Raw genomic sequence first — 12,133 nt, 5'->3', positions numbered from 1 at the left:
GAGCTGGGAATTTCCCAGGAATGGGGGGAAATAGCCAATAGCTCCTTAGAATCCTCTGTTCTGGTGAAAGAATTCTTTGGGAGTGTTTGGAAAAGGTAGAAAGAACACAAGAAAATCTCAGAGGTCTCTACCTGAAATGGGAAAGAGAACAATCAGGGTGTGAGAATTGTTTGAAGCACAATCTCTGTGCTCTATAGCAAGACTGCAGGAAAAGAAAGCAGCAGAGAAGGAAGGATAGAAATGTTTGTCCAGACTGTGAAATGATCCCACTTGGTTTTGCCATGTTCCTGTCTCAGCAGGATGCGCTGGAATTCAGCATGGGACCAGAAAATGAAACAGCAGTTACTGAGTTCATCCTAGAGGGTTTCCCAGAACTTGATCCGAGACTGCAGCTATTTTTCTCTCGGGTCTGTCACGATCCGCTTATTGCGGGGTGTCGTGATGGTTCTTTTCACCGATCCCAAAAGTGCAACAAAGGCAAACAACAAGGGACTATCAGTTAATCACAACAAATGCACCTTTATTAGGGGCCAAAACAGTAAATGCGATAGTGGGGATCAGAAAGGAGATAGAAGAATAGAGAGAGAGAAGAGGGGTATGGGAAATAGCTACCAACACAGGCGAGATCCTCAGTGGTCCGGACGATGGGGATCCGTCTGTCGTGTCGGGGAAGTCTTCGAAGTTCTGGTCGACTCGGGGGTCCAATTATAGTCCACAGAAGAAAGAGGGGGGAACAAGTGTAACAATGAAAGTCCATTGTAATCGCCCTGAGGGAACAGGTGAGTCCACAGAAACCACCAAAGCAAGATGAATACAATGAAGAATAAGTCCATTTGAATCACTGAAGGGAAACAGGTCATGTCATTTGTGGTCAGACCACCAATTTCCCCTCCTCCCTATAGCAGGGGTCTCAGTCCTTGGGAGGAGGGTTCTCATTCTTTGTTTGTCACAGTGGTAACGAGGCAGATGAGGGGTCTTCAATGAAGGACCACGGGAGTCACCCCAAAAGTTCATTTGGCTTAAGGACGGAGATTAGAAGCAGGCCGCGCATCAGGCTGTCCCGTGCTGGGTCCATGTCAGGTCTTTGCCAAGTCCTTGCCAAGTCCTTGCCAAGTTCTTGCCAGGCCTTGTTGGGAACAGCCAGCATGACGGTTCAGTGGTTGCACCTGTGCTGTGTCCTGTTCTAAGCCGGAACTGCAGTGGAGGAAGGGATTCTTTCTCGTGGCAATCGGAAGGCAGAATGGAGAATGAGGGGCTTCAGACGGGCTCTTACACCACCCCGTGACTGACGATTGCCCTCGAAAGATCTTCATCAGTAGGATTTCATGGGGTCGTTGTGGAGTCTTCAGGACTCGTCAAGTGTTGGCAGCACGTCCCAGGGAAAAGAGAAGAGGAAAAGGGAAAGAAAGAGAAAACAGGAAAACTAAAACAATCACAACATATTAGTAATTAAATAATAAGCAGAAATACAATAAGTATTAATTAAATAATAATCAATATTAATCAATTAAACAATAAATTGATCAAATAATAAACCAGTATAATCAGCATTAAACAATAATCTATATTACTCAGTACAATTTTATAATCAATAAACAAAAAATAATTAAAACAATGATTAAAACATATCTTCTAAGCTTATAATCTTCTTGTGTCTACAGTTTTGGGAACATCTATAGTGTAAAGGATGTCGGCCAAGTGGTGTGCATTAATTATAGATGTTAATTTTGTTAATCGTTTCATCATTCTCCAATTTACAATAAGCAAGATTACTGATAAAACAAAACCAATCATAACTAAAATCAGAAGAACAACAATGGGATGGCACAATTTGTTCAGGATACCGGTGGCGGTGGGTGACCACCCGAAAAGGGTATCCCACCACTTGTGCTCGGCATCACTTTTCACCCTTTCTACAACACGATGTATTTCTTGCACATCATGATGAACAGTTACCAGAGTTTTCTGTCCATTCCCCTTGATTTTTCCTAGGATCTCTATTAGATCTTGATGAAGTAATAATTGCTTTACCAGAGTAAGGTTCATCCCAATTGGAGTAGGCAATAGCTTGTGAATCAACGCGAGATTGGATTCTAAAAGTTCATGTGAAGTAACTGGAGCTACAAAAGAAAAATCACATCCTGCAATTTTAGTAAAGTTGCAAGCACAATAATTTGAATGATTTTTAGTATCTACTACTGTACTTTCTATAAATACAGTATCACAAGCGGTTCTGAAGCAGGCACACCCATTGCCTGTATATACAAGGACTGTTTCAGAAGTCATGTTAGGATGGATGTCAAAATGACAGATATTTTGTTCTGTGTCTAAACAGATATCTTGAGCTATAATTGCATTACCTTCACAGATAAACCCTAGTTGTTCTCAGATGGTACAGGACTCTAAATTGACAGTTTGCCATTTGTCATTAATTTGATGGGCCCATTCTCTATGTTCAGAGGGATAGAAAATGGCTCCGTCATGATTTAATCCTAGTGCAATGATAGGGAATATCAAATGCACCGAGGCATTTCTTATGGTCAACACAAATGCTGTGGCTGTGTTTGTGCTGGGGTCATAGGTAAAATTCACTAAATTCCACCAGGATTGGAAATCTCTTTCAAAGTCAGTGGCACTGTCCCAGACTATTTTCCTAATTTCAGTAGGAAAAGTGCCTTCTTCACCTTCTCTTATAATTGAGGCAGCAGCTGACTGCATCCATAATCGAGCCTGGATACAGCTAAGAGCTAAGGTATCTTTTCCCAATTTGGTAGCAACCACTGATGTGTTCTCAAGGCTGATAAGGACGATTGCAGTGGTTGTTGTATTTTGGTTAAATCTTTAGTCATAGAAGCCAATTTATTCATTAATATGTCTGAATTGATTCCCAATCCTGTTCCCACAACACCAGTTATGTCTCTTGGCACCCGTTTTTTAGGAGGGTTCCACTGTCGCAGCCAGGTTGTCCAACCCTGAAAAGAGGTTTGCAAAAAGGGTGAACAAGCTGGTTGTATTTCTGAGACATTGTTTTGCATCAGCAATTTGACTTGTTTAAGAGACCATAACAGATTAAACAATATCTGTTGTTGGCCAGTTTTCCTGATTATATATGGTCCAACTTCAAAAATTTTCGGGGTAAGCATAACTGGTGGCTGGGCTCGAGTGGTGGTAGTGGTGGTGGTATAAACCGTAGTAGATTGGGCTACAGCATTTATTATAAACTTAAAAGAAAGCCCTTTGGTGTTTTTTTCCCCATAAGCAAACCCCTTCTGCAGTCTGTGTTAGTGTAAAATTGTGCCAACAATCCTGTACGCTTGGGTGCGTGCAGACCTTTTTGTGCTTAAAGAGATCCTTTCACTTTTTCTGCATGCTACCACAATTATTTCAGACCACGGCCACTCAGCTGGTTTCTGGCCATGGGGTTGTGGTAGGATGCAGAAAAATATTACCAGTTTTATCATGGATTAGGTGGTCTTCATGTCCCTCGGAGTTCTTCTGGAAAAGTAAACACAACAGAATTCTGCCGCCGAGAGGCAGAAAAGTTAGAATGATGGAATTATCCAGCATGTATTTGTCCAATGCTCTTTCCCTAGAGCACCAGAGGCTTCCCATGCATATTTATTCAGAGGGGGTTTTAGCACAAGTGGTACTAGTCCTATAGTAAGAGAGGTCCACCAGAACAGGTTGGCCAGGGTAATGAGCTGGATTATTAGGATCATTTGGTACAGAGCATAGGAGTCAGTGTAGATGCAGACCAAAGAGGAATTCTGTGCTTCTTGTTGAAAAATACTCCAGACAGCTATCAGCTCCCCACTGTGTGTACTACCTTCTCCCTCTGTAATCATTTGCTCACCAGAGGAAAAGTGGAGGGCTTCTGCCCTATATTTCCATCCTTTTCCTTCCCCTTTAGCAGAAGCATCAGTAAACCAAGAGTTTGCTGATTGTTCGGGGCAGAAAGGAGGGGTTACTTTGATTACAGAGGCAAGTTTGTCCAAGCTCTCAGTTTCTTGGACTGCTAAAGTTTTTACAGGTCCTTCTGTCATTGAGAAGAAGTTACAGTAATGTTCAACCTGAGCATACCACTTTCTCACTGAGGCCCTCTGGGCCACCCCGTCAGGAGGGGGAGTCCCACTAGTGACTGTCTTAATAACCTTGAAGGGGCCTCTCAATACAATTGGTTGTTTTTGTGCAATTTTTTCTACTTCTAGGAAAGCTAAGATACCCATAAACAATCCTTTTTCCCGAGTAGTGTATCTTTTCTCAGCATCTTTGGAACCACGGGAATAAAAACCAACAGGTCTTGTCAGACCCTCAGGACCCCGCTGCCATATGTGTACTGACAGCCCTGAGGAGGCAAATCCCCATTCCACCTGGAAAGGATCTGTAGGATGGATAGGGGTCACTGCTTGATGAGCTGTTGCTTCAAAAATCAGCAATTGCAATGCTGACTCCTGAGAAAGACTCCAATCCCATTTCACCCCTTTCCTCAACAAGTCATAAAGGGGAACAAATGGGTCGTTCTGGTTACTAGGAAATCTATCTGGTCTTTCTACAGGAGATACAGCTGCTATAGTTTTTTGAAGGAGAATTGCTGTAGGTTTGAGTGATTCTGGAAGCCCACAAATTAAAGGGGTCATTATCTTGGGCTTCACAGATAATTGCATCAGGGATTCAAAGTCAGGAATTAATTTCTTTTTGTGAGTCATTTGCAGGCAAGCAGCTTTGTGCACATTTTCCAAGAGTTGATCGGGGGTACTGATTATAGCTATGGGATCTCCCCTTTCCAAGGGGCTTGTTCCCCTGGCCCAAAAAGCCGCACGCTCTGTCAGGGACCATGTGTCACCTTTCTCTCCTGTTGTTAAGAAGACACCATGTCCCCAATACCCACTGGCTTCCTGTTCAGTTAATTGAATTTGATCACCACCAGTGAGGGACACCCAGAAAACATATTCTGTTTCTGATTCATGTGGAAGGTGTCCATATTCCCTTTTAAGCTTAGCTAGCTCGGTGGCAGTGTTTACTTGTGATGGTATGTGTTTGGTTGTGATGTGAGGTTGGAGATCATCATCACTGAGATAGTTATACACTGAGATAGTTTTAATCAAGGGTCTCAAGTGATGGCAGCAATGTTCCCCACAATTACTTGCTGCTTCAAGTTCTTGATGAGGATAGATTTGTTTAATGTGAGGAGTTTCCTTCTCCTCAGGCTCTGTAGAGGAATCAGCATTATGTGATTTGTTAACATGTTCCTCTGTTAAGGCAGCTCGCAATGCATAGATCACATTTTTTGCTTCATAGAACTGTTTTTGCAAAATTTCAACTAGATTTTGAAGGGAGTCTATTATAGCATGTTCCTCACTTCTTCGCTCAAAGCGATTTTCTATAGCTGCCATAAGACAAGCTCCTAAAACTGAGCATAAGATAGTTTTATTTTTGCCCAGTTTGAATTTTGTTTCATGTTGTAATGAACACACTCTATCAATAACATTTTCTAAGTTAAACCAATTACTCTGTGCCCATTTTTCTCCTTCCGTAGAAGGTTTGGCATTGTGTTTGGCTAGTAGTGCATAAAATTCAGCTTTAATTTCAACGCTAAGATTGTCACTCATTTTGTGAAGGGACCAAAACCACGACAGGGAGGTACAACTTAAGTTCCACAAAATTACACAGCCCTCGCTGTGTCGCCCTTCGCTTCCCTGGGTGGGTGAAAGGACAATAATCTGCCTGGGAGGCTCTGCTTAGTTTCTTCAAGTTGTCCCTTCCTTCCCAGACCAGATACACACAACAACAACAAAACAACAGTGTCCCGCCTTTTGCACTAAGGGATCCTTTATGAATTTCCAAAGACAGTATGGGTGCCTTTTCAGCTGCAACCCTTCTGTCTAGACAGAAATCCTGTCCGTGACGCCAATTTTAATGTCACGATCCGCTTATTGCGGGGTGTCGTGATGGTTCTTTTCACCGATCCCAAAAGCGCAACAAAGGCAAACAACAAGGGACTATCAGTTAATCACAACAAATGCACCTTTATTAGGGGCCAAAACAGTAAATGCGATAGTGGGGATCAGAAAGGAGATAGAAGAATAGAGAGAGAGAAGAGGGGTATGGGAAATAGCTACCAACACAGGCGAGATCCTCAGTGGTCCGGACGATGGGGATCCGTCTGTCGTGTCGGGGAAGTCTTCGAAGTTCTGGTCGACTCGGGGGTCCAATTATAGTCCACAGAAGAAAGAGGGGGGAACAAGTGTAACAATGAAAGTCCATTGTAATCGCCCTGAGGGAACAGGTGAGTCCACAGAAACCACCAAAGCAAGATGAATACAATGAAGAATAAGTCCATTTGAATCACTGAAGGGAAACAGGTCATGTCATTTGTGGTCAGACCACCAATTTCCCCTCCTCCCTATAGCAGGGGTCTCAGTCCTTGGGAGGAGGGTTCTCATTCTTTGTTTGTCACAGTGGTAACGAGGCAGATGAGGGGTCTTCAATGAAGGACCACGGGAGTCACCCCAAAAGTTCATTTGGCTTAAGGACGGAGATTAGAAGCAGGCCGCGCATCAGGCTGTCCCGTGCTGGGTCCATGTCAGGTCTTTGCCAAGTCCTTGCCAAGTCCTTGCCAAGTTCTTGCCAGGCCTTGTTCGGAACAGCTAGCATGACGGTTCAGTGGTTGCACCTGCACTGTGTCCTGTTCTAAGCCGGAACTGCAGTGGAGGAAGGGATTCTTTCTCGTGGCAATCGGAAGGCAGAATGGAGAATGAGGGGCTTCAGACGGGCTCTTACAGGGTCCTTCTGCTCATGTACCTGACAACAGTGATGGGGAATGCAACCATCATTTTCCTCGTGTGTGTGGATCACCAGCTGCAAAGCCCCATGTACTTTTTCATCAGCAACCTGGCCTTCCTGGAGATCTGCTTTACATCCTCCACAAGCATCAAATTGTTTGTGATGCTGAGAACACTCTCTCACTAAGCAGCTGCTTTGCCCAAAACTATTTCTATTTTGCCCTGGGCTGCACAGAGTTCATGCTGCTCGTTGTCATGTCCTTTGACCGCTATGTTGCCATCTGCCAACCTTTGCTCCATGCTGTCATCATGAAGCCTCAGCTCTGTGTCCACCTGGTTGTTGCTGCTTGGGTCCTCGGCTTTGCCCTGCTGAGCTACCGGCTGTTCTTCCTCTCGGAGCTGTCTTTCTGTGGCTCCAAGATCCCCCATTTCCTTTGTGACAACTCCCCCTTGTTCAGACTGTCCTGCTCTGACACCAGCCTGCTTTGGAAAATAGACTCTGTCTTCTTAGCGTGTGTCGTGCTGGGTTCCTTATGTTTGACTCTGGCATTTTACACCTGCATCCTTTTCTGTGTTCTGCATCTTCCAGCAGCCTCTGTGAGGAAGAAAGCTTTGACTGCGTGTTCTTCCCATCTCATCACCTTCTCCATTGCCTATGGGAGCTGCATTGCTCTCTACACGTGTCCTGCAGAAGATGTTTCCTTGAGGACCAACAGAATTGTAGCTCTGCTCAACACAGTCCTGTACCCATTCTTAAATCCATTCATCTACAGCCTTCGCAACAAATCTGTGATCCTGGCCCTGAACAAATCCATTGCCAGGGCAAGAACAAAGCTTTTCCCCTAACCATGGTGCATTTCTGGAAAGCCATCCCAAGAATCTGATGTCATCTGTTGCACACTACCAGTGCCTGTGAGTGCAGCCTCCAAACAGGGCTGCCTCAGGAGACTGATGCTCCTGCCGGCTTGTGTCAGGTTAAGAGATAAGAGACTCATCTGCACACCCAGACAGGGCACCAACAATGGCAGGAGGAGAAACTCAGTTCATTCTCTGCCCTGGCTACTCCCAAGCCCATCACTGGAGAGCCCCCAGCTCATTAAGAGCCCATCTCCAAAACAGAAAAGAGCTCAGCGGAACAGTGGCAAGTGACAATCCAAATTACAGCTCCTGAGCAATGGACACCTTGTCCCAGCTCCTTTCCTGGGACAGCCATCAGCCCTCGTGTCCACCTTTGAAACCCCAAAGTCACTGAGAGCAGGTCACCATTTGGACTAAGGGGATTACTGCCCTGGCATGTAGGACACGTTTTGGGATGAAGGGGAGGAGCAGTTTTGGATAGCACAGGACTTGTGGGAAGGTGAGGGGAGGACCCCAACCAGAGCAGTCTGTCCTGTCTTCTCATTAAACTTGAATTCTCCCCCTGTGTGAGCAAATCTCTGTTCTGCCTGAGCATGGGAGCCTGGGGGTGTGAGGGCAGCAGTTGGGGGAGGGCACCAAAGAGCCCACCTGCCAACAGTGCTGGCCACGGAGTGACCGGAGGGACTGGACTTAGGGGTCTGGGGGTGTGGGGTGTGTCTGGTCTGCACCAGCACCTGGAATGGGGCTGTGGGCTCAGGGCTCAGATGCCCAAATGCCTCAGCTGTGAGACTGGAATCCAGGGGAAGCTGCTGAGCAGACGAGTGTCCGAGCACAGCTGTGCAGGGATCCGTGCACAGGTATGACTATGGAATGGGACAGACTGGACCAGGATAGTCCCGCTGGGAATGATCTGCAGTTCAGACCAGAATGAGGGTCTGGTCCAACTGCCCGACCCCTCCAGGGTCACCAAAAGTTAAAGCAGGCATTAGGGGACTGTCCAAATGCCTCTTAAACACGGACAGGCTTGGGGCATCAGCCACCTCTCCAGGGAGCCTGTTCCAGTGCTTGACCACCCTCTCAGTAAAGAAACCCTTTCTCCTGTCCAGTCTAAAGCATCCCGGTACAGCTTTGAACCCTTCTCAGATGTTCCAACACTAGATATCAGGGAGAAGAGAAAGGGAAATGCAGGGCAGAGCCGGGGGCAGCGAGATGGGAGTGTGCAGCCTGCAGGGACACAGCAGCAGCTGTGGGACATGCAGGACAAGCTGTGCTGGACATGGCCAAGGGCCCTGGCAGGGCTGGCAGTGCCCAGGAGAAGCCCAGTCTGGGTGCCCCGGGGCACAGCAGTGTCTGTGCCACCGAGGGCTGTGAGGAGACACCTTGTCCTGAGGCACTGGGGCCTCCTGGCACAGCCCCAGCCAGGCTGGCCACTGTCAGCCCCTTGTCCTGCCCTCAGCATCCCCCCCTAGCCCACATCCCAGTGGCCTCAAGGATCTGCTGGAAGGAGTCCCTGGGGAGCCTTGCTCAGGAATGGCCCTGGGGGCTCCACAATGCTCCCAGGGACTGCAGGTTTTCCAAAGGACTTTGGCTTTGGCTTTTGCCTTGGAGTCTCTGAGAGCTTTGTGCAATCATGGCCTCCAATTATCTGATGTAATTAGTCCCTGGAGAGGTTTTGTCAGGAACAACACTCAGTGGGGCTCATGAATGCTTCAAGGTACTTCAGTTCTCTTAAGGTACTTGGTGTTTCCCTTTAGATGCAGACTCTGTGAGAGGTTTGTGCAATCATGGCCCCAATTATCTGCTTTAACGAGTCCCTTGAGAGCTTTGTATTGACTCTCAGTGGGGCTCAATAATGCTTTGAGATACTCAAGATTTTTAAGGTACCTTGGATTTTCCTTTCCACACTGAGAGGTTTTTGTGCCATTTTGAATCTCTTGAGAGGTTTTTGTGCCATCCTGGCCTCCAGTTCTCTCCTCCAAGGGGTCCATCAGGAGCCTGTGTTAGGGATGGACCTCAGTGGATCCCATTTATGCTTTGAGACCCTTTGGGATTTTCATCTGACTTGGACTCCTGGAAAGGTTTTGCAATCTCCTCTCGGGCCCTGAGGTTCCAGGGCTCAGCTCCAAATGCACCACGGGGCTCATAAGGATCAAGCAAGTCCTGACAAACCTTGGCTGTGCCTAGATTTCCCTCTGGCCTAGGGCAGTTCATCAGTAAGCTTTCCTACTGCAATTATGGAGAAATGTTTCAAAGAGCTTCTAAAAAAGCCACATTCCTCTTATAAAGGATGCAGTTTATTCCTGTTCTTTTGTGAGAAGATATGACTACAGTATTCTGTGACTGATATTGATCCAGGGTCTTTCCTAACGAGGTCTGGCCTGCTCAGAGAAGCTGTGCCTTGAGATGTGACCCAGTGGGGACAACTTTGCTCCACATTCCCCAAGCCCATCCTGTCTCTCCTCACTCACCTGAGACCTGCTTTGCTCAGAGAAGTGGCTGTGCACAGCCAAAGAGGGGTTTTCTTCTTCTTTTTCAAGCAATAGAAAACTCCTGAGTTTCCCCACTGAAAACAGACACCCTCCTCCAAGGCTGTGCCAAGCCCGAGGTGCCTCCAAGGTGGTTCCCCTTCCCCAAGGCAGAACCATGCAAGGAATGATTTAGACACGCAGGAATTTCTGCAATAAACACAAATGCAGAGTTGACTCAGGGCAGAATTTGATCAGCTCCTGGAGGCCAGAGTAGCTTGGAACTCCAAAGCATCCAGTGGGTTGTTGGGAGGTGTGGGAGTGACCCAAGAGTGAGGAAAGGGAAGTGCAGAGAGCCCTGGAAGTGCTTCTGTGCAGACAGGCTGTGGGGAAGGGCACTGCAGAGCTGCCCTGGGCCAGCTGTGAGGGTGGATCATCATGCCAACCTGCCCTGGGCCATTGCAAGGGGCTGTGGCCATGGTCACTGCACTGACCCCACGGTGCCAGCACATTGCTCAGGGCTGCTCTCACTGCCCAGAGCCAGAGGGGATCCCGTGCTGGGGCCTTGTGCCACGGCCACCTGCCCTGTGCCGCGCTGGCCGCTCAGGCGCCGCGGAACCAGCAGCAAAGGGCAGTGCCAGGGCCAAAGGCCAGGTCAGCCAGACAGAAAGGGGCCGTGCTGGGCACTGTTTCCATGGCAGCCCTCACTGGCTGTGACACCTGGGTCACCTGTCCTGGCACTTGCCATGGAAACCCCTGGCAGGCACTGATGGCACAGACACTGGCACTCAGACACTGCTGGGCCGGGTGCTGAGCACAGGGCTGAGCACACAGAGATGGTTTTGTTCTTGCTGAGCTCCCACTGAGCCAAGGCCTGTCCTGCCCCTCGTCCGGCCATGCTGGGGAGGGGCTGGGGCTGTGGGGAGCTTGGCAGGGAACACAGCCAGCACAGGTGACCCCAACTGAGCCCGGGGATACCCCAGACCATCGGACATCCTGCTCTGTGTATAAAGTGGGGGAACAAGGAGGAAGGGGGGACATTTGGAGTGAGGGTTTTTGTCATCCCAGGTAACACTTGGCAGGATGGGGCCATGTTTCACCAGAGAGCAGGGTCAGCAACAAAGACACAGACACCAACCTAAGAAATTGTGTCATTTATGTTATGCAAAATAGCAAAGAATCACAAAAGGATAAGCTCAGCAAAGCACATTGTCATTAGCAAAGTATTACAAAAGGAGCAGCTCAGCAATGCACCCACCCATCACTACCCAAGATTGCCTGCAGTGATGAAGAAAGATCCAGCCCCAGTCACCCTCAGGCTTTGCCATCCCCCAGATCCAACCTCTCTGTAAGAGGGCCCAGCTTTTACACTGTTAAACAAACAAGCTGACATCACTGCTAGTGTGGGAACTTGTGGTTTCATTCTCCCGTTTGCTTTCTCCCAAAGCCTGGCCAGGACTCAAGGAGGAACCAAGGGAGGTGACTTTGATCCTACAGCCCCAAACAAAGCCAGATGGGGCCTTGTCCTGCTTCTAAATACAGGAAGAAAAATACGTCTTTCAGAAAGGAACAGATACATAGATCCTATTGCTAATAAGACTTTGTTAATTGAAATGAACAGGGCTAATGCCTTTATTAATGTTCAGCTCTTTATTAAAAAGATCAGCTGGGCAGGGGGCTCGACGCAGAGCTCGCCCCCGCAGTCGTAGCTTTCCCAGGCAGCCAGAAGGAAGGCGGCGTGCAGAGTCGGTCACTGGAATCCCGAGCAGCAGCTGTCCTTTCTCCTTTCCTTGTGGCACACCGGTGGCCCGAGGATGAGAAGGCGTGGTGTGCAGAGTCTGTTGCTGAAGTCCAGAACAACAGCTGTCCCCGCCCCTTCCTTGGTGGCAGCACCAGGGCTCTCTGTCTCTCTATCACCCTACTTCTCAGAGCCTAATCTAGTCTGTTCCTTCTTAGGTGATGGCGACAGTTAAAAGTCAATCAGGGGATGTGTTTCCCTCTTCCTCAGCTAGGGCATTTGCCTGGATT

The 12,133-nt window shown here is 47.8% G+C and overlaps 1 pseudogene; it reads left to right on the top strand.

The window, feature by feature from the left end:
• Positions 1-317: 317 nt before the first annotated feature.
• Positions 318-7,825, top strand: LOC128820906 (olfactory receptor 6M1-like; annotated as a pseudogene).
• The last annotated feature ends 4,308 nt before the right edge of the window (positions 7,826-12,133 follow it).

Source organism: Vidua macroura, chromosome 32, assembly GCF_024509145.1.
Source record: "Vidua macroura isolate BioBank_ID:100142 chromosome 32, ASM2450914v1, whole genome shotgun sequence".
In the NCBI taxonomy this organism is placed as follows: Eukaryota; Metazoa; Chordata; class Aves; order Passeriformes; family Viduidae; genus Vidua; species Vidua macroura.
Note: the sequence above shows the minus strand (reverse complement) of the source record. Positions and strands in the feature narration are given on the sequence as shown.